Raw genomic sequence first — 21,685 nt, 5'->3', positions numbered from 1 at the left:
AAACGTCGACATCCGATACTGTTTATCGTTCCAAGCATAGGACTCAATAATGGATGATCACGGAACCTATGCTTGAGATTATTTTGGAACCCATTGATCTGTATATAGACTGTAAAGGCTTTCACTTCTCACTGTGATTATAACTTAGTCACACCACCTTTACCCGGTCCCCACTTCTACCCCCACACACCCATCCCTATTAAATACCCTTTCTCTATGCACCGTGAGCACGTCGACATACCTGAATGTGTTTATTGTATAGAAATGTGCTCTTTCTAATTTCATTTATATTGTCAATGCACCAATTGCAATATTTTCTACTTTAAAGTTTGGAATTTACGCATTTTATAAGTTATCATGTGCAAAATAAATATGCACCGAATGTATGAACCTGTTCTATTTCGAGTGACATTTGTGGCTTGGATATAATGAAAGTGATTCACTGAAAAATTTGTGATGTTTTGAGATATTTGCTACTGTTTATATCAGACTCCGACCACTTCTACATGTACCTGATTAACTGACCCAGGTCAGAGAGTTCTTAGGGTCTACCCCGTTGTAACTCACCACTTCTTGTGTATACTGGCACACATTAGTTGGAATGGAGATTTTCTACTAGTAACTATCGATGTGGTATCACTTTAAACATTTATTAGACATGAGCTGGGATTAAAAGCATGTGAATACTTTTTGAAACAACGTAATGTTGAAGAATTGCAGTATACAAAAATGTTATTAATCATAAACGAAATGTTGCTTGACCAACAATGTGTTTTTGTTCAATCATGAGGTATACCACCAACAATATGAAACTGCAATGGGCATTTTAGTTCAGTTCAGTTCAACTTTATTTCGGCTAATATAGCCATAAAAGCAGGAAATACAAAAACAACAAGCATTGGCATAGCCAATAGGTCTCGCCTTTGGGACCTTATAAGTATTTAGTTGTGCAGCACAATATCCTTGGTGCAACAACATCAACTGTTGCATGGATAAACACTTATAAGGTCCCAAAGGCGAGACCTATTGGCTATGCCAATGCTTGTTATCTTAGAAACATGCTGAATGAGGAGTGTTTTCGTAAAAACCCACTTGTTTAGTTTGTTACGATCTTGTCCCTTGATTTGCTTCTGCCTGCAGCACCAGGACACTCTCTGAGTAGCCATGCGCTCTAGAAGTGTGCACATTTATTAATTATTTGATGCATTCATATTTTGATTAATCAATACCACCTTGATTTTTGTTTACTTTAAGCGATTAACCTTTAATAAATCTTCATAGTTTGAAACTTAAATATTCTCTGCCTTTCTTGTGGAACCTAATGTGCTTCACATTTAATGACTGTATTAATTGGTTGACCAGAGTCAGTTGTGAAATTGAATCCACCTGATAGGGCTTTATGGTCTTGGATCTTGCACAAAGAAAAAACGCTAACACACTCTACCATGCACATGCCATATACTTTCTTTATCGTCCTGTAGCTTCTGTGATGGGGAAGCAATGAGAGGAATGTGAGAAGCTGCTAACGTTCAAGATTTCAGCATCAGATTTGGGTTGAATTCCAGTGTCTCCCTTTGAATTAATTGTGAATTCCTGGGTATGGTTGTTTTCCCATGGTATTGGTGTAGGGAATACAGAAGGGAGCAAACAGAGAGAGAGAGGAACGTGGTAGGAACTAACAAACGGGAGAGATTGCAACACGTAAATGGGGGAGAAACAAACGGGTGAAAAAGGAACACAAAAGAGGGATTAGCACACAAGGACATGGATGAAGACCAGAGGCAAAGAGCGCAGCATAGGGGGAAACGCACAAAAGGAAGACGTCAAAAAACAAGGAAGAGGGAAAGAAAGGATGGAGGCTGAAGGCACGCTGAAGGGCGAGGGGGGAGAGGGAGGCGAGGGAGGGAGGAGATTGAGAAATGCGAGAAACGTGTGAAGCAGGGGGCGGGGGTAGCGGATACCTTTGAAGTGAAGCTAAGCTTCACTTCAAAGGCTTGTTGGCACAGCGCACGCTGGGGGATGACTGTGGGAGGGGGGCTGGTGTCTGTGCACGCGCTTTTTATGGCAATGCACATGCGCATTGAGCGAGCTTTCACGGGCACTGCATGGAATCGCCCGATCTCGGTAAGCTCTGTTTAAGCCCCTTTATATCTCGCTCCGCTCAATGCGTATGCGCATTGATAGGTCGCGAGACCTAAAAATGAAACATTTACAGACAAATATATACAGTGCCCTTTACCAACAATTAATCACATGAACAGGTTACAATTAATAGAATGGGGCAAAGTAACAATTGATCCAAAACAAGTAAATTTACAGTACTGCATTAAAAACTTGATCATTTAAATAAAAAGGTTATTTCCATGATTAAAAAGCCAGACTAAAAACCAGAGTTTAAAAACTTTGAAACCACACATTTTACAAAGGGTGAACTCAGTGCATTCTGCATTGGCTAATGCTGAATGGAGAAGGCTACGGGCTCCAATATTGCATTACAGCTTGTATCCAAGCCGTTTCCTGATGAGATACACGTTAAACAAGAACCTACTTATGCAAAAAACTACCAGTTGTGAGGTGTTAGACTTAATGATACGCTCTGCCTCTTTGTACGACCTGACACCCATATTTTTACAGAGGAGTCTAATCCAACGGTGCCTAGGTAACTTATAGGCCGAACAAAAAAACAGTAAATGGGCATCGTCTTCCTTTGCCTTTAATGAGCAGAGGGTACAGAGACCATTATCATTTTTACCTCCCCAATTGCATGATTTAACATCCGTCTGTAGTACCCCATATCTAAGTTGCAAGTATAAAGTTTTTGCTAATGGTGGTCCTATCTCATCCATGAATGGTTCGAATGCAGCGTTATCCTTTATGATCAAAAATTTCTGAGTCAATATTCCAATAGATGAACTATGGGATAGCTCGTCGTTGACATATGCCCAATAAGTAGACTTTAAAAGCTTTTTGCTCACCAGTGACATATTCTGGGGTTCGTCCCAAAGATGGGACAGCCCTAACCTGGTACACGAAAGGGAGATATGTTTTAACCAAGCGATTTTCTTGTACTCATCAATCTGAATAATTTCTATCAGTCCACTTTTATAGTTACACAGCTCCGGGGTTGTCCATAACCTTACCCAATACAACATTGGTCTAAGGGCTGCTTGGTAATCTGTCCGTTTAAGATCCAAATCCAAAAACACTGGAACTAGGGGAGTTCTGGTTGGTAATTTAAGTAATCTATGCAGAAAGTGGTTTTCTTCCCTTTCAAGGTTGCGTTTACAGTTATGCCCCCAAACCTCGGCACCATAAAGTGCCGCTGATTGGGCCTTTGCCTTAAATACTTTAAGTGCCGGCGTAATGGCTTTAGAATAACTAGCTCCATGCACTTTTAGGATGGGCATCGAACTTTGCTTAAAAGATAACCTACTTTTTACTAGATGTCCCTTCCATGAAACCCTTCCATGAAAGGTTACTATCCAACATAATGCCTAAGTAATTGAAACTCCCCACATATTCCAATTTTTGATTATTTAGAGCCAAATTCTTCCTAAAGGACTTTTGCGGGTTTAAGGACATATGTTTTGTTTTAGATGAGTTTATTTCCAACCCCTTCTTTACGCAGTAACCATAAAATGAGTTCTCCAGATTTTGAAGACCCTTCGGAGTCTGTGAGACGAGGATTGTATCATCGGCAAAGAGTAATGCCGTAATCGCCTCATCTCCTAGCTTCGGGGAGAACATATATATACATATATATATCTACCACCAATTTTGTCCTGCTCGAAGCGTGCACTTTGCACAGCTGGTGCGCGTGGCGAGGCTGGACTAGCCTCGAGCTTCCATTTCTCACCAAACAAAATTTCATGCAGCACTCTCTCAGGGGATAGGTTACAAAATAGTTTATTTCTTTAACAAGCCATTATTCCTTCCGCCTTCTTCGATTTTCACAGGATTTCTTTCAACCTGGATCTCATCATCCACGATGCCAGATTTTCCATGTTGGATTTGGTATACTGCAGCAGCCATTCGGCCAAAGAAGCTTATGTCTGACATATTAGATTCCAGGCAGAATTCTGAAGTCCTGCTGCCAAGCTTTGAACTCCGTGCTCCACACGACACAGTCTCAGTTACCACTGTGACGGAGTCCTGATGAAGGCTTAAGCCGAAACGCGCGCTGTCTATCAACAAACCACCAGTTCTATGACATCAGCATAAAGAAGGATGATGTTAATATTGATTGCATAACCAAGCGTTAAAGAACACTGTTAGTCTCTTACATATTGTGAAATTGAGGAATAGTGCTATTTGATGAACCTATGAGTATAAATGTGATACTAAGGGTTATAGAAGACTGTTAGTCTCTTACATGTTGTAAAATCGAGGAATAGTGCTATTTGATGAACTTCTGAGTATAAATGTGATACTAAGGTTGCTATGAACAAAAACAAATAGACATATGACAACTGTTAAAAATGATAGACGATGATATATTTTTGTAAGTAAAAAAAGATAACATACATATATATATATTATTTTTTTACTACAAAAAAAGGAAAAAAGTGAATAAAATGAAATATTTTCATTAAAAAATTGTTGGTTTTGGTAGTAATGTTGTCTTCATGCATGTCTGGAATTGATATACCTCTAATGTGTTTAATATTGCCTTACCTAGGTGTTCCCTTTCCCATAGTGTATTCACTTTCCTTTACTGTGTCGGGCATCCCACAACCCAATTCATTGAATGCTTTACACCACTTTAATAATATTCAGAATACCAGTAAGGAATTAAACTAGTATTAGAGGGAGTGGGCTACAGTGTAATCATTTTATTTAAGCACACATGTTAATATAATTTATGCTTGAAATTGAAATTGAAAATAATTTATAACGCGCAAAACAATAACCCGGAGGTATCAAGGCGCCTAACCATAAAATCAGAAAGTAGAACCATTCATCCATTACACATAGGCTTGCAGGAAGAGGCGAGTTTTAAGTGCACCACGAAATGCCTGTAACGAGGGCAAGGACCTGAGATACAAAGGGAGTTCGTTCCACCATTTAGGGGCAAGGGTGTAAAAGGCCCTACCACCCCATTTGGCTCTTCTTATGCGAGGGGCTGACAGAAGCAATTTCCCGGAGGAACGCAAGTTCCTTCCAGGGATGTAGTTGGAAATGATGGAGCTTACTCCCGAGTCACTGTTTTTTGTGATGACTTTATATGTCATACACAGGACCTTGAACCGTACTCGGTATTCTACCGGAAGCCAGTGCAGTGTTTTCCTGGCTAACGTAGCCGAGGTACGTCTGGGAGCATCCAAAACAAATCTTGCTGTGGCATTTTGAACCACCTGTAAGCGCTGCAGGAGGCTCTGTTTTAGCCCCGCGTACAGCGCATTACAGTAGTCTAACCGTGAGCCTATTAATGCCACAGCTACCTGTTTTCTGGATTGTAACGAAAGATATTTCCTAATCCTTCGCAGGGTGTGAATTAGGCCCCAACAGGTGGAGATGGTTCTGCTCACCTGTCCATTCATATCCAGGACTGGGTCTATCATCACCCCCAGATTCTTGGCAGATGTTGTGGGGGAAGGGCAAGCTCCAAGCGAGTTGGGCCACCAGCTGGCTGACCAGATGTTGTTGTTCCCTCAGAACACCATCACCTCAGTCTTCTCCCCATTCAGTTTAAGAGAGTTCTGAATCATCCAGTGACCAGCCACCTCCATACAAGATCTAAACTTGGAGGCGGTCTGCACGTCTGAATGGGAGAGAGAGACGAGGATCTGGGTGTCGTCAGCATAGGAGACTACCTCCATCCCGAAAGATCTTATAAGTCTGGCCAGTGGGGTCACATAGATATTGAACAGGGTCGGACTAAGAGCCGACCCTTGAGGGACCCCACATAGCACAGGTCGGGATGGAGATAGAAACTCACCCAGTTTGACTCTTTGCTCCCTCCCAGCAAGGAAGGAGGTCAGTAGATCTAAAGCTGCTCCCCCCACCCCCACGTCCCTCAGACGAGATGTAAGTACTGAGGGGGAGAGGGTGTCGAAGGCCGCAGTCAGATCCAAAAGGACCAGGAGGTGGTCTGGCCCCCATCCACTGTCCTACGGATGTTATCGAGCACAATGGTGAGGGCCGACTCGGTGCTATGTTCCCTCCTGAATCCGTGCTGGGAAGAGTCCAAGCAGCCCGAGCATTCCACAAAAACCGCAAGATGCTTGTTCAGATGTGCCTCAAGCATCTTTGCCGGAGCGGGAAGCAACGAGATTGGACGGAAGTTTTTTAAGACCTCCGGGTCGAGGGAGGCCTTCTTTAGCAGTGGTTTTACCACTGCCTTCTTCCACTCCAAAGGGAAGACACCATTTCTTATAGCTAGATTCATTATTTCTAGCAGCGGTGGTAAAAGGGTCTGCCTACACTGCTTGATGATTTTCAGTGGGCAAGTATCCATGGGGGAACCAGATTTGATCTTATTAGTCAAGATTTCAAGATCCTTCAGAGTAAGAGGTGGAAAGGAGTCCAGGGTGCCCAATGAAAAGGGGTCGGTGGCTAGCATATTTATCTCGGCCATGGCAGTAGGCACACTAATACAGGCTCTTTGTTTTTCAAGAGCTAGGTGGATGTCCTCTATCTTAGTGTGGAAAAAAGAGGCAATCCTATCGCATAAATCCTGCGAAGGTACGACGGGGTCAGGGGCTTGTAGATTGACATGGGAGTCAACAATTTTGAAAAGCTCCTTCGGTGAGGAAAGCGAGGATGTCAGGGTTACAAAGTAATCCTGTTTAGCCTGCACGATCTCGGCCTTATATTTCCTGATAAGGAGTTTGTAAGCCTCTTTATTCTTGAGGTCCCAGCTGCTTTACATGATCCTGCAACATGTAGCATTTTTTTTCATATTTCAATGGCTGTACTGGTTTGTAGAGTAAATTTAACAGAAGATTAGAGAATGATGTAATCGGTGATGTCATCAATTATGTCATTTGAGATGCCATCAATGATGTCTTCAATTATGTCGTGAAGTTAGTTCGTCTTCTCTGGCCCCAGCTGGGTGACCAATTCAGACAGTATGAAGGTCTAGGGGGTGTGGAAATAAAATCTATAATTATGCCCCTTCGCTGCCCTCTGTGCGATCTAATTATGCCCCTTTGCGCGATCCCCTTTGCGGATTAATAATTGCCCACATTAAAAGCCGGCACCATTTTGTTTTTAATTCACCCTTTGGTGTCCCAAGACCCCGAGCACGACACCCCTGCACCTGGCCTTCCTCATTTTCACCATCTGTCTCTGTGGTTTCTGCCAAGTCCGGGAAACCAGTACATGAGTTCCTGCTCCCCCGCAGAGATGGTTCATGTTTCTGACATGAAGCACGAGCACAAACCCCCAAATGAGGAAGCCTCCCCCTTCCAACTGTCAGACTATTTCACATCGCAAGTCCCCTCACGAAGCCTAAGACACGCCCCCATTTCTTCACACTCTGCTCCTCTTGCTGATCTTTGTTCCTCTATCTGCCACGACCTGTTTGTTCCTCTATTTTGCCTCGTGACCAAGACTGTATAAATATTCTGCTGTTGAAAATAAAAACACCCCACTTCAAGAGAGGGACTTGAGAGATTGCTCCTGTGCCCGCTTGGTGCTGGAAGCGCTCCCCTTAACTCGAGTTATTGGTCTTCTCCTCCTTTATTTGAGCACCACGGACTCCTCGCTTTGCATTGACAAGAAATTATGATTTATTAAGCATAGAAATTCAGAAATGAGGTAATAAGTAAATTTAATTTACCACATTATTTGGCGCCCGGAACAGGGACATTGCCTTTCCCCCACGCGCCGGCGATATTGGATCCGGTACTGTCCCCTCCTGACCGTTGACGGACTTCAAAAGTGCACAACGCGGGGAATTCCCGCTAACTCCCTCGCGGCGAAGAGGGGGACCGACTGCGGCCCAGCATCCACACGTGCGGTGAGGAAATAGCGGAACGTCCTGAACCAAAGCACAACCTGCGAAGCAGACGAGTCCGAGGTTCTACAAATCCCACCTTGAAAATGCGCGCCGCGTTTTCCCACAATCTTCAAGAGGCCTTCCAGTTATTTTTCGGTGAGTACTGCTGAAAAGTATAAAAACTAACCCACAGCTTTTGTGGGGGCGGTAAAGATACGCGTTTTGTTGGTTTCTCACCTATCTTTGGTGAGGACTACTAAAACTAGTATAAAAGACGGACTCACTACCTTGTGGGCACGGTAAAGATACATGTTTTTTGTGGGTTTCTCACTTATTTTGTGAGGACTACTAAACTAGTATAAAAGACGGACTCACCTAGATATTTGTTCTGTTTGTGTTTTTCTCACTTCTAAAATCTTTGAAAGTCTTGCCATCATGCCTATTTTCTCGAAAATACGTAAGATGGCAACCAAAAGGAGTATTCTTGAGAAGGAAATTCCCCTTCCTCCTCGGGATACTCCAGGACACTTCATGTATGTCGGTGCACTTATTTATTGTGATCTATGGGTAGAATATACTAAAGACCTAGAACTCAGATATAGATGGCCTGAAAATGGTAGTTTTGATACGGAGTGTATTATGAAATTAGAGGAACAGTTATGGAAGAAAAAGAGAGTCCGCCAGTCACAGAGTGACTCAGTAGAATTATGGAGAAAAGAAGCCCATAGGAGGCAACAGAAGGAATTGCATAAAGTTGAAAAGGGTAAGAGAATGCCAGAGCAGGCCAAGAAAGAACAGTTACAAGAAATAGGGAAAGAAGTAGTATGTGAAAGGAATAAAAGGGAACAATCAGCCATTTCTACTGGTTTTTATCCTCTATTGCCATCTGCACCTAAAAACCTTAACATTGCATCAGCACAGCCTACAGCCCCACTACCAGAGGATACTTTTACTAATTTTCTCTTAGATACTCCACCACCCTATGAAGTTCCAGTCATTCAACACCCTCTGCCTCCGCCACCCCTTTCACAACATAACGCACCACCTCTCACTCCAGAAGGGGGTGCCGTAGGTCCAGACCCAGGTAAAACAATTCCCGACTGCCCCTATGACCCGACTCCGAGCAACACAGGGGAGGCGGGCCGAATAAGTAAAATACTTCATGACTCCTGGGAAGAAATAAGACATCTACCAGCAATTGACACGTTTCTTCAAGCGGCCTCCGAGTTTCTTCGTACTGGAGAGAACTCAAGAGCCATTAACGCTATGACTACAAGAAGATCACACCCTGTAAAAATGCACATGTATAGGTTCCTCCTTTGCTGTTTCATAAAAACACATACAAGCAGAGGAAAGAAATGTACCAGTTTCACTTTTTGACTTATTAGATTCCGCATCCGACCACACTAGTCTAGAACTTATAAATGATGCACTAGACAGGTTCACCCGTAATGTGACCCGTATTCTGCAAAACTTGCAAACAAATGAAGAGAATAAGAAAATTGAGGAGGAAATTACTGAACCTACTGAAAAAGTCCTACCCGTTCGTTCTTCCGCCCCTAATTCACGAACACCCCCGCCTACATTCCTCCAAGGTCACACTTGAACGGTCATCTCCAGATGAGTTATTTGAAAATACATCCAATGCATTAGGCTACTGGTTAGACCAGGAACCTCCGCTTACACCGGAGGAGGAGGAAATAGCCAGAACTGCGACCCTATGGGTCTCTCAATATAAGATATATGACAATGATCTCATAGCCCAGCTTTTTCTAGCATTACCACGCTCACATCAAAGATTAGCAAGTCTCTACATGGTACAACATCTCATCACACTCAATGACACTCATTTCAAACATGATCCAAGACTCGAAGATTTTCTGTCTGACTGCGCTGGTAACATGTTCCTCCACAATAGTTCAGTTTTTCTCAACACATTTATAGATTTTAGACAGAAATACCAGAAAGTGACTGGATATAGATCTCCCCATAATACGTGTGGATCAACTAATAGACTTCCTCAAACACGCCAGTTCCCCATGAGAGAGGTCCACCCCAGAGCTGACACAAATGGAGCGCTACAACGCATCTTCATTTATGTACCCTTGCCAAAACTTGAGTTACTAAGGATGAGAGAGATGGTTCCCTCCCACTCAAAGGATCCTGCTGGATTCTTTAAGGAATTAGGAGATGTATTAATGATGGGAACATATACTCTTTCTGATATCACAGCAATTCTGAAATTATTGTTGCCATCAGGTATATATGACAAACTAAGAGAAAAAGATTGGGAAGTAGCAGGTGAACACATTAGATGGACTGAACTGAGTAGCAGGTCAAGGTATAGGAGACAGACTAAAAGCACTTCCTGGCACTATTTTAAAGGTGCTACCACAGTTACTAACAGTGAAAAAGGAGGACTGGGATGCCATTTCCTCCTGCAAACAGAAACATGGTGAAGACATAGGAGATTATTACACTAGACTTGAAAAGTGTTTTGCGGTAAATAGCGGCCTTACGCCGACAAGTGAAGCTTACCCGCATCTGTTTGTTTCCAATTTAGTAGATAACGCCTTGCCAGCCATTAAGGACAGAGTACTAAAAGTAGAAAGTACCTGGCAAGCATACACCTCCACAGGTGTTACAAATGCTACAATATCACCAGAATCGCATTAGGGATGAAGAAGAAAATGATAAGAAACGCATGAAAGACACAAAGATGAAAGCATTAGTAGCCCAAACTGCACCCCAGCGTCAACAGACACCAAGTAGCCAGACAAATATAAAAAGCACTTGTAATTATTGCAAAAAGATGGGACACTTCGATAAAGATTGCCCTGTCTTAAAGCACAATTTGGCTACTGGTAAGACCCAGCCACGCCCATATCAGCCAAAACAGAATGGTTCCCTAGACAGTTCAACACCTTCAGTTCCACTGACAACACAAATGGCCCAAATGAATATTATAGACAGCGCCTACACTGAATATTACCCAGATTTCTCATGATGTTGCCCAGAGAGAGAAGATGACAAACTGCCTCTAATCCCCATTCCAGTAGATCAGACAGGTCCATTTATAGAGGTCCGACTTCTTGGGGAGGATAGGAAGTTTCTGCTAGACACTGGGGCCAGTAAAACAACAATAAGCCATCAAGAGGTCCCAGAAGCTCCTCTCTCGGGTTCAAAAAGTATTTCTCTGGGTTTCTCGGGACAACCTGTGACAAACGTCACGTCAAAGCCACTGCCCTTGCAGGTTGGTCCCCTCATGACAACTACAGATCTTATATTGACAAAATCATGTCCAGAAAACTTGCTTGGTATAAAAACATTGAAAGAATTAGGAGCTGTCATTGTTTGCTCACCTACAGATGTCAGACTATTTCTGCGAGATTTCAAGGGCCACTACACAAGTAGAGAATTAGATGAGTGTTTGAAAGATTTGCCACACACCCTGTGGGCCACTGATTCCACCACAGTAGGATGTATGGAAATAACACCTCACAAAGTTACACTGAAAGAGGGAGCCCAACTACCACGCATAAGGCAATACAAAATTCCACCTCAGGCTGAACAAGCATTAATGTTAATTATTCAGGACCTAATACAGTCAGGTGTGATTAAGGAAAAAACTTCTAACATTTGCAATTCCCCTGTTTTACCAGTTCATAAAAAAGTGGAACCAGGAACACCACCTGTCTACAGACTAGTGGAGCTCAATAAATGTGTCGGTCCACAACACCCTGTGGTTCCAGACATCTCCACCCTACTCACAGCCATAGATGCGGAAGCAACGCATTTTTCAGTCATTGACTTGAAAAACGCATTCTTTAGCATACTTATTCACCCAGACAGTCAATACCTTTTTGGCTTCTCCTTACAAGGACGAAGTTTCCAATTCACAAGAGCTCCTCAAGGTTTCACAGAGAGTCCAAGCGTATATAGCCAAGCATTAAAAAGACAACTAGATACTGTTCAAATGCCCACGGATACAGCCATACTACAATATGTTGAGGATATCCTCATTACGGCCAGATCTGACGCAGCATGTGCTGAAGCATCACTACTAGTACTAGAATTCCTAGCTGCAAATGGCCATAAAGTTTCCCTATGTAAGCTCCAATTTTGTTTACAGCAAGTGGCATACTTAGGGCACTTGCTGTCAAAGGAGGGTAGGCAGCTTACACAGGAACGCATCCAACTCATACAACAAATACCACAACCAACAACACAGAAACAAGTTCGAGCTTTTGTTGGTCTCACCTCATATTGTAGACAGTGGATCCCACAATTTGCACTCATTTCCAAACCGTTAGTGCAGCTGACAACACTCGAAGCTGGCGCTACTCCACAATTACCCTGGACAGATGAACACACGCAAGTCTTTCAGTCTCTTAAAAAAGCTATGTGTCAAGCCCCAGTGCTGGCAACACCTAATTACACCAAAGATTTTACATTATTTGTAACAGAAAACTCAGGTACAGCACTATCAGTTCTGACCCAACTTCAAGCAGACAAATATAAACCATGTGGTTATTTTTCAAGCACATTAGATCCAGTAGCACAAGCATTGCCTGCATGTCTAAAATCAGTAGCAGCTACTGCACAAGCTATTAGACAAAGCGATTCTATTGTATTGGGACATCATCTGATAGTTCAGGTCACACACGCTGTAGAACTTCTGTTAAACAGAACACAAACACAGCATCTGACAATAGCCAGACTCACCGGATATGAGATGACACTTTTTCAGCCACACATTGAGATTAGACGCTGCAACATTTTAAACCCAGCAACACTGTTGCCACTGACCTCTCCTACTGAAGAAATTCACGATTGTATTGACATAATTGATTTAGTGACCAAACCAAGACCAGATTTACAAGATACTCCCCTTGCTAAGGCAGAAATGACACTCTTTGTTGATGGTTCATGTATGAGACTCCCCACAGGAGAATTAGCAGCAGCCTATGCCGTCACAAATGGTACAGACACTTTAGAAGCACACAAGATAGAGATACTGTCGGCACAGGCAGCAGAACTCATAGCCCTAAGACGAGCATGTCACTTAGCAAAAGGAAAGTCAGTTAACATCTACACTGATTCACAATATGCCTTTGGAGTTGTACACAACTTCGGTACATTATGGAAAAAGAGAGGATTTCTCACATCACATGGGTCCAGAATACAGCATGCTACACTCATCACTACCCTCTTAGAGGCCAGTCAGTTACCAGAGATAATCGCAGTGCTAAAATGTAAAGCGCACACAAAAGGAACAGATGAAATATCAAAAGGGAATTATTCTGCAGACAGTGCAGCCAAGTTAGCAGCAAACACAGAATTAAGTATACCACACCGCCAATATACAATACGAGACCCCTTTTCTGACATCCAGGATGTCCAAAGTCACGCCACACCACAGGAACTGCTAGAATGGAAGGAAAAAGGAGGGGTCCTTACAGATCAAGGCTGGATGACACCTGAAAGAGCAGTATGGTTTCTACCGGATGCCATGGTACAGGTTATGGTAAACACCATACATGGACCAGCGCACCTGGGAGAAAAAGCAATGTTAGACAGCATACAGAATATATGGCACAACAAACATTTGAGAGCTGCAGCCAAACAAAAAGTTAAAACGTGCATGATTTGTAATCAGTTTAACCCAGGAAAAGGCACAAAGGTGGAACAGGGAGGATTCCAACCCCCTGACCATCAATTTGAAGTTCTCCAGATGGACTATATCCAGATGGAGAGATGTAGAGGTCACAAGTATGTGCTAGTTGTAGTATGTGCTCTGACCAGATGGACAGAAGCCTATCCCGTCCCAGATTACACTGCAACGACAACTGCTAAGCAACTAGTAAGAGAATATTTGCCGAGATATGGGTTGCCCCTCATCATCTACTCAGACAACGGCCAGCCCTTCTCCTCTGAACTCATGAAGCAAGTGTCTCTTCTGTTAGGGTACACTTGGAAGTTTCACTGTGTAAGACATCCTCAGGCAGCAGGTCTAGTAGAAAGGCACAACCAAACTTTGAAGACAAAATTGGCCAAGATATGCACTGACAAAGGCGTGGACTGGATGGTAGCCTTACCGGTTGCCCTCTTCTACATGCGTATGGTAGCCCATTCCAGAACTGGCTTATCTCCATATGAAGTGGTCTTTGGCAGACCACCAAATATGTGGGGTACGCCAAGGCCTAAAAGAATAACTGATGTTGACAGTACTATGCTGACTGACTACCTGGCTTCCTTGATGTCTGCACTCCAATCTTGTCGTTCTCAGGTTGCTTCCACCTTCCCTGACAAAACCAACCCGGAAGAACACGCCATCCGACCCGGGGACTGGGTCCTCGTGAGGAACTTCGACCGGACCAGTCCCCTCCAGCCCAGGTGGAAGAAGCCAAGACTCGTACTACTAACAACACGGACAGCAGTGAAGGTCGAGGGCAGGAAGGGCTGGCTCCACGCAAGCCACTGCTGGAAACATTTTGGACAAAAAGACACTGTTGCTGATGGCCCTGCCAATCCCACTGACATTGTGACTGAACAATCTTTATTGCCTTTGGAACTAACCCCACAACAGGATTACAAATCAAAGTTAAGGTCTGCCATTCGGACTCTGGCTAATTAAGTCCATTAGGCGTCGGTCCAGTGGTGAAGCGGTTGGAGCATGGGAATGGATTTTAACACCTTGACTATGTGGGAGAAAAAAAAATGAACTCTAGAAAAAGACATAATGGTCCTATTATATGTTTGACAGTATTATTTTTCCTCATGGCAGTTATGACGTGTCTTGGTTGGATTCTCCACACTGTTTTTCCTCCAACACAACACACCTCTCATACACCCAACAGCACTCAGGAACACACCTATCACGACCTACCCCCTCATGAACAAGCCCATAGACTAGCCTTGCGAAACAATACCTTCATACAGATGCTACACCACACTCAGCAGGCCAGTAATAGCACCAATTGTTGGATATGTGGCCGCATCCCACCTCATCAGAAAAAGGGAGGGATGCCTCTTTTTCCTTTCCCATTCTCTTATAATGGAACTTGTGAAGCCTGGTTCGCCCTAATAACAGCTGACGATACTACCCCCACCTCCTGCCCCGACGGAAATAATTCATGCAAGAATGGGTGGCCTTGGGGGGATTTAAACAAGGTACTCAATACTGCCTGTTACCCTAATATTGTATTGTATTGTATCTGGGTTTTATATCGCGCCAACTCACCGACAGGTCTCAAAGCGCTTCTGACCAAGTACAACAACAGGAAAAAAGGTAGAAGAAATGCGGGAAAACCCGGCCTGTCTTACGGGAGTGTAAACGCGTCCCTGAAGAGTAAAGTCTTCAGGGATTTCCTAAAACGAAGGAGATTAGATTCTCTACGAAGCACCTCCGGTAGCTTGTTCCAAATGATGGGGGCTTGGACTGAAAAAGATCTACCACCTTTAGTTGCCTAATAAGGAGGGAGATCCTCAGGCGACCGGTACAGTCCTGTGAAGAATACAAGCACGGGAACATGACCATGTCCTACAAGATGTTAAATACCAAACCTAAAAAGAATGCTGGTCCCCCTTCCATCTCGGTCTCACCAGTAAAAGGACACCTGTGCATCCAGAAAAATGGCTCTGTTCCATTAGGACACAGTGACTGTCATACCACTATAAGTTTTGAAGACAGAGGAAAGTCCTCATTTCTAGCATCTCGCCATACTTATTTCATCTGTGGCCAAACGGCCTATGTGCAGCTGCCCTTGAACTGGGGGGAACTTGCTATATAGCATTCCTGTTACCCCCTGTCTTTGTGGCCCCATCCACTTACCACCGAGACCTCCTAGTGCCCCATGTCAGACATAAAAGAACGATCGATACCTCCTTGGTTGACCAAACGGAAACCTCATGGGAACAGTATATAGATTTTAACAAAGGGTTCTTCTTCTTTGTTGGCCCTGTACAGAACAGCAAGCTTATACGCAGGTTGACAAGGACCTTAGAGGCTGTTGTAAACCAGACGGCGTCTGCCCTGGGGAGCTTAACCCAGGAGCAGTCTGCCATACGATTGGTTACTCTCCAAAATCGCCTTGTCCTTGACATCATCTTAGCTGACAGAGGCGGAGCCTGTAAAATTATAGGCTCTAGCTGCTGTATATTTATTCCTGATAATTCCCCATCTGTATACACGGCCATAACAAAATTACACAAGATAGCCGTAAGTTTACATCAAGAACCTGGCACTTGGACGTGGTCTGACTGGTTCTGGAAGATAATATCGTCCTGGGGATGGCAACTGCTGTCAGCAGCAGGTATAATATTCCTGATAATAACTGGATGCTGCCTTTGCATCCAATGTGGTCCTGCCCTGTGCGGTCTATGCGCTGCAAAATGCATTCCTAAACCACTTGTCCAGCAGAGAGAAAGGGAAAGAATCATGTTACAAGAATGTATAAATGATCTCATGCAAATTGAGATATAATGTAGGTACACTCTGGGGCAAGGAGGGAATGTGGAAATAAAATCTATAAATATGCCCCTTCGCTGCCCTCTGCGCGATCTAATTATGCCCCTTTGCGCGATCCCCTTTGCGCGATTAATAATTGCCCACATTAAAAGCCGGCACCATTTTGTTTTTAATTCACCCTTTGGTGTCCCAAGACCCCGAGCACGAGCACGACACCCCTGCACCTGGCCTTCCTCATTTTCACCATCTGTCTCTGTGGTTTCTGCCAAGTCCGGGAAACCAGTACATGAGTTCCTGCTCCCCCGCAGAGATGGTTCATGTTTCTGACATGAAGCACGAGCACAAACCCCCAAATGAGGAAGCCTCCCCCTTCCAACTGTCAGACTATTTCACATCGCAAGTCCCCTCACGAAGCCTAAGACACGCCCCCATTTCTTCACACTCTGCTCCTCTTGCTGATCTTTGTTCCTCTATCTGCCACGACCTGTTTGTTCCTCTATTTTGCCTCGTGACCAAGACTGTATAAATATTCTGCTGTTGAAAATAAAAACACCCCACTTCAAGAGAGGGACTTGAGAGATTGCTCCTGTGCCCGCTTGGTGCTGGAAGCGCTCCCCTTAACTCGAGTTATTGGTCTTCTCCTCCTTCATTTGAGCACCACGGACTCCTCGCTTTGCATTGACAAGAAATTATGATTTATTAAGCATAGAAATTCAGAAATGAGGTAATAAGTCAATTTAATTTACCACAGGGGTCAATGGGTTAGATCTGGACAGTTGCCTGGCCATCAGAGCACTTTTCAGTCCGGTTACAAACTTTGCAGCACAAATACCATACACTTTAATGGAGTGGTGCATTATGAAAAGATGCTCCAGTTGCTGTGCGGTCGACCGGGGTGCCTTTGTGGCGATTCCTCGGTACAAGGGTGATATACGGTAACTTGAGCCACAGAGGTTGGGGTCCCACGATGTTCTCTTTGAGGCAGTAGAAGGCAAGCTCCTATTGGGCACAGCAGTTCGAGTGAAATTGTTTGGTGAGGGCTAGTGTCCCTCTTGGGCAACCAATCTAGACTTTGACGACACTCCCGGGCTTGACTGACTCAGGCGCAACTTGTTCTTGTTGAGTATTGGTCTCTTGGGGCCCCAAGCGGCATCTAGCAGCAAATTTTATCTGATGGCTAGCGACTTTCTGGCTTGTGCTTCATCAGCTCTTTTGCCTCTGGAACTGGTCCTAGGAGATCAGCTAACTGATCCTTGTAGTCCCTGCTTTGGTCTGGGGCACATCTTTTCCACATGCCAGGAGCCACCAGGGCCAGACTGGCTACTGAGCTTTGCTTAATAAACAATGCAAAACAAATGCTTTAAAAAGTAGGCTTTAAAGCTATTTGTTTTGCATTGTTCATTTGGAAGTGCCTGCAGCTCCCCAGCAATAAAATCATGCCCCCTGCAGTGAACCTGGGCCCCACCCTGCCACCCCAGCAAAAAACGCCCAGTTGCCAGTCCAGCCCTGGGAGCCACTGGCACAGTCCGAACTTTGCTAGCACAAAAGTGTAGCAGGTGCAGTACAGCAGATGGTGTAATCTCTCTTTGTGCAGTCCTGGAGCAGCAGGGCAGTTCTTCTTCGGTCCTTGTTCCAAATCCATCATGACATGAGGTTCAGGAAGCCAGGGGTGCTAAATTTACCCAGGAAAGTGCCGAGAGGGAGCCACACGGCCACTTGCCAATGGGCTACCAGGTTCCCTCCCTTCTGGTGATGACTTTCAGGCAATGTGTGGCACTTAGCAAACCCAGAGCGCACTATTTGGACTACTGCCAAGATGTCAGTACCCTTCCTCAGCTGTTAGGAGCTTGGTAGCCCACCCAGGAGATGTGGCTACTTGTGGGCTACATGCCTATGGGAAAACCGGTTTAGGCACTGGTTTAACACCTCTGGCCCTGCTTCCAGCTTGTATTCCTAAACAAAGGGCAACTCCTCAGGAGTGTTACTGTCATTTGCCCACCAAAGGTGTCTTTCCTTTTAAGCTTGCCTTTCGGGCTAACAACCAGAGTGGCTTATTGCAAGGGGGAGGTGACACCTCTCCCTGCAGTGGGCTTCTACTGTTTTTAGGCCTGGGAGTCATTCACACAACTCCTCAGACGGGCCGAATGCTGTGAGGCTACTGGACGAGCTGGGTCACAGAGTGGCAACTTTCTAAAAGTTGCTTTACTTTAAACATTAAATTTGACTAGTGTATCAGGTCAGGTTTAATGTCACAATAAATTTGATACTTTACAGACCCCAGTTAGTTAGTCCCATTCAGAAGTTATCCAGGCTGGAGTGCCATCCCGAAACCCTGTATTAGCCAATAGGTCTACTGACTTTTCCACAGCAAAATTACAATCTGAGGGGTTTTGCTGCAGGTACATATAGAAAAACACATCTCCCATTTAATAATATACCGCTCCCTGCCTTAGATTAGAGCTCTCTAGGTCTTCCTTAGGGGAGACTTACATACATTATTAAGGGAATAGGTGGTTGCCATTGGTCAGAATGGCAAAGTTGAACTGCCAGTGTAAGTCAGTACTTGCCAATTGGAGATAGCCAATTTGACACACTTTGAAAGGGGTTAGAACACTGGCACTGAGGTCTGGTTGCAGGCCATAGTGGACTATAAAAGTAAAAAAAATCAGCATCAGTCAAAAAATGTTGGGGTTTACATGCAAAACGAGGCATAACTTTACAGTCAATCTAGTAAAATATAACATAAACACTTATGAAATATTTGAAATAAATGTCCGAAAAAGGTCCGTACAACAGGTTTTGCAAATGTTATTGTGAATTGGGGAGCCCTCTGTTTCCTGTATGTTTTGCGCTCCATCCCAAGCTGTCCTAAAAGGGTGAATTCAGTGTTTAAATATGCTCAATTCATGTTGGGCGCAGTCCACTCCTAAGTTTTTAGACAACAGCTCTTTTCATGTTGGGATTTTTCGCTGTCACAATTCTCACCCCAACAACTGCAAGTCCCAGAATGCTACGCGCTGTTGGCTAAAAAGTCAGGGCTGGAAGAATGGGGTCATATATGGCGGAGCTGCACTTAGAGACGCCTCGGTCATTCATTTTCCGCATTGTTATTGGCATTGTTATTGGAGCCCCTTTGTTGTGTTTTCCTGGGTGTGTTTCATGATCGAGAGGTCCATGAAGGACAATAAACACGGGGGATCTGTCCAATGATCCTAGTCGCCATGGCTGGTGCCGTTGCTTCTGCTCTTTGTATTACCTTGTTTTCGTGGCTGCTGCCCCCACGCTGGCCCGCCCGGGATCATCCGCCGGCTGCTTCTCGTTGGCGGCCGCCATTGTTATTGGAACGGCTTACGAGTGTCTGCCGGGCTTCCGGTGCTCTCTGCCGCTCGGCTTCACGGCGCTATTGTTCCCGCTGAGCCCTCAGCTTAACATGTTTCACAGCTGTATCCTGACACGGCGTACCACTCCAATCAGCCCCAGATAGCTCGGTTTGGGTTGGATGACATAAGTGGCAAAACACAAACGCAGGCCCTGCTCACCCATAATAACCAATGGAGAGAGAGGGCTGGCGGACATCAAAGGCGACAGAATACGACAGTGGCCACGAGGGCCTGATGGGGACACAATCCGAATATTTATCTATGTGTCCCTGCCTGCAACAGGCGAGCTCCGGTAACGTCATATGTGCGCTTTGCTTTGAAACCGACTAAATAAAAGCGACTAGCATTTCGTAGGGACTTGAATCAGATATGATGCTGTGATTCATTTATCGTTTTTGCCAGCCACGTACGCAGGGACCCTCCCCTAAAGTCTTGTGAAGTTCTATATTTGGAAGTGTCCCTGATATTTGGATCACAACGCACAGAAGCCAGGCCACAGCTCCATTTGATGTTCCTGGTGATTAATGACTGCTGATTGCCCGCAGAGGAGTTTTTCGTTGTGGTCGCAGCTGTGGCAGATGCGGTCGTTTATACACACATCCTCCCAGTGCAGAGGGCGGTCACAGACATCTTGGCGGCCTTCCACTTCCAAAGTCAGTGCATCTGTGCACAGAACAATTGCAGCAGTGAGCTCATTATTTTGTTACCCTTTCGCAGCGCTATAAATATGGTAACCAGTCGCTTGTTAATTCCAAAGTCGCACTGTGAATTATTAGAAAACCCACAAATGCAGTTTTCTCAGGACTGTATCTTTAACTACAATGAGGGTAACTCAAACAATGGTATTGTATTTATGTAGTAGTTTTAAAATCCTTTGGAGGCCTACAGTGTTTTCCTGGGTGGTCCGGTTGTATTATTTCCATCGTGTTTGTAGGCGCCCTTTGGAGAGCATAGTTGAAAGGGTGATTGTGGTTTAGCGCCTAGATACCCTCGCGGATAAATCCTATTTGATGATGATGGTTTAGCCAGTATGGGACATGTTGGTGGGATGAGTGAGGTTTGATGATCCGGGTGCAGATTGCGCTGAGTGTCTGTACATAACCCTGGGAGTTGCAGAGAGCAACATCATCATATGTAGAAAACAATCAATCAATCAGGATTTGTAGATTGCGACTGATCCTGCTGCAGGATTACGCTGCTTGTTCCTATTGGTTCAGCATCCAGCTCTTGAGGTTCTTTCTGAACTGCTGGAGCGATGGTGAGGCTCTGTGATGCAGGGAGAGGTAGTTCCAGGTCTTTGCTGCCAAGTGGGAGAAGCAGTGGCCTCTGCTGTTTTCCAGGTGAACGCGTTGGGTTGATGCTAGTGAGAAGGATCCAGAATGGAGTTCCCTGGTCGGTTGGTGGAAATTCACTCGTTTGTTGAGGTACATTGATCCGTCATTGTGTAGTGCCTTGTAAGCGTGGGTGAGCAGCTTGAACTGGCATCTCTTTGAAATTGGTAGCCAATGGAGTTTCCTGAGATGAGGGGTGATGTGCGTCTGTCTAGGGAGGTCGAGGGTGAGTCTAGCTGCTGTGTTCTGGATGGTCTGGAGTTTCCTCATGAGTTGAGTGCTGATTCCTAAGTAGAGAGTGTTGACTTAGTCTAATCTTCTGGTGATGAGGGCTTGCATGATAGATCGCCTGGTTCTGGGTGGGAGCCATCTGAAGACCTTCATGAGCATTCAGGCGGTGAGGAAGCAAGCAGAGGAGACAGCGCTGACCAGCTTCTTCATGGATAGCTGGCTGTTGAGGATGATGCCGAGGTTGCAGGTTTGTTCAGTGGGTTTGGGAGGTCACCATTCATGTTATAGAGGGCGTCCTTGATGTTCCCGAAGATGAGTACTTCTGTCTCGT

The 21,685-nt window shown here is 44.6% G+C and overlaps 1 long non-coding RNA gene across 1 annotated transcript in view; it reads right to left on the bottom strand.

Moving 5' to 3' along the window:
• LOC144819419 (uncharacterized) overlaps positions 1-20,516 on the bottom strand; it is a 101,845-nt gene extending 81,329 nt beyond the window's left edge. The window contains exon 1 of the long non-coding RNA XR_013607357.1: positions 19,669-20,516. This is a non-coding gene — a long non-coding RNA (uncharacterized LOC144819419). The remainder of the gene's footprint in view (positions 1-19,668) is intronic.
• Positions 20,517-21,685: the final 1,169 nt, after the last annotated feature.

Source organism: Lissotriton helveticus, chromosome 2_1 (genome assembly GCF_964261635.1).
Source record: "Lissotriton helveticus chromosome 2_1, aLisHel1.1, whole genome shotgun sequence".
Taxonomy (NCBI): domain Eukaryota; kingdom Metazoa; phylum Chordata; class Amphibia; order Caudata; family Salamandridae; genus Lissotriton; species Lissotriton helveticus.
The sequence above is the reverse complement of the archived record's forward strand: the minus strand, read 5'-3'. Positions and strand labels throughout refer to the sequence as shown.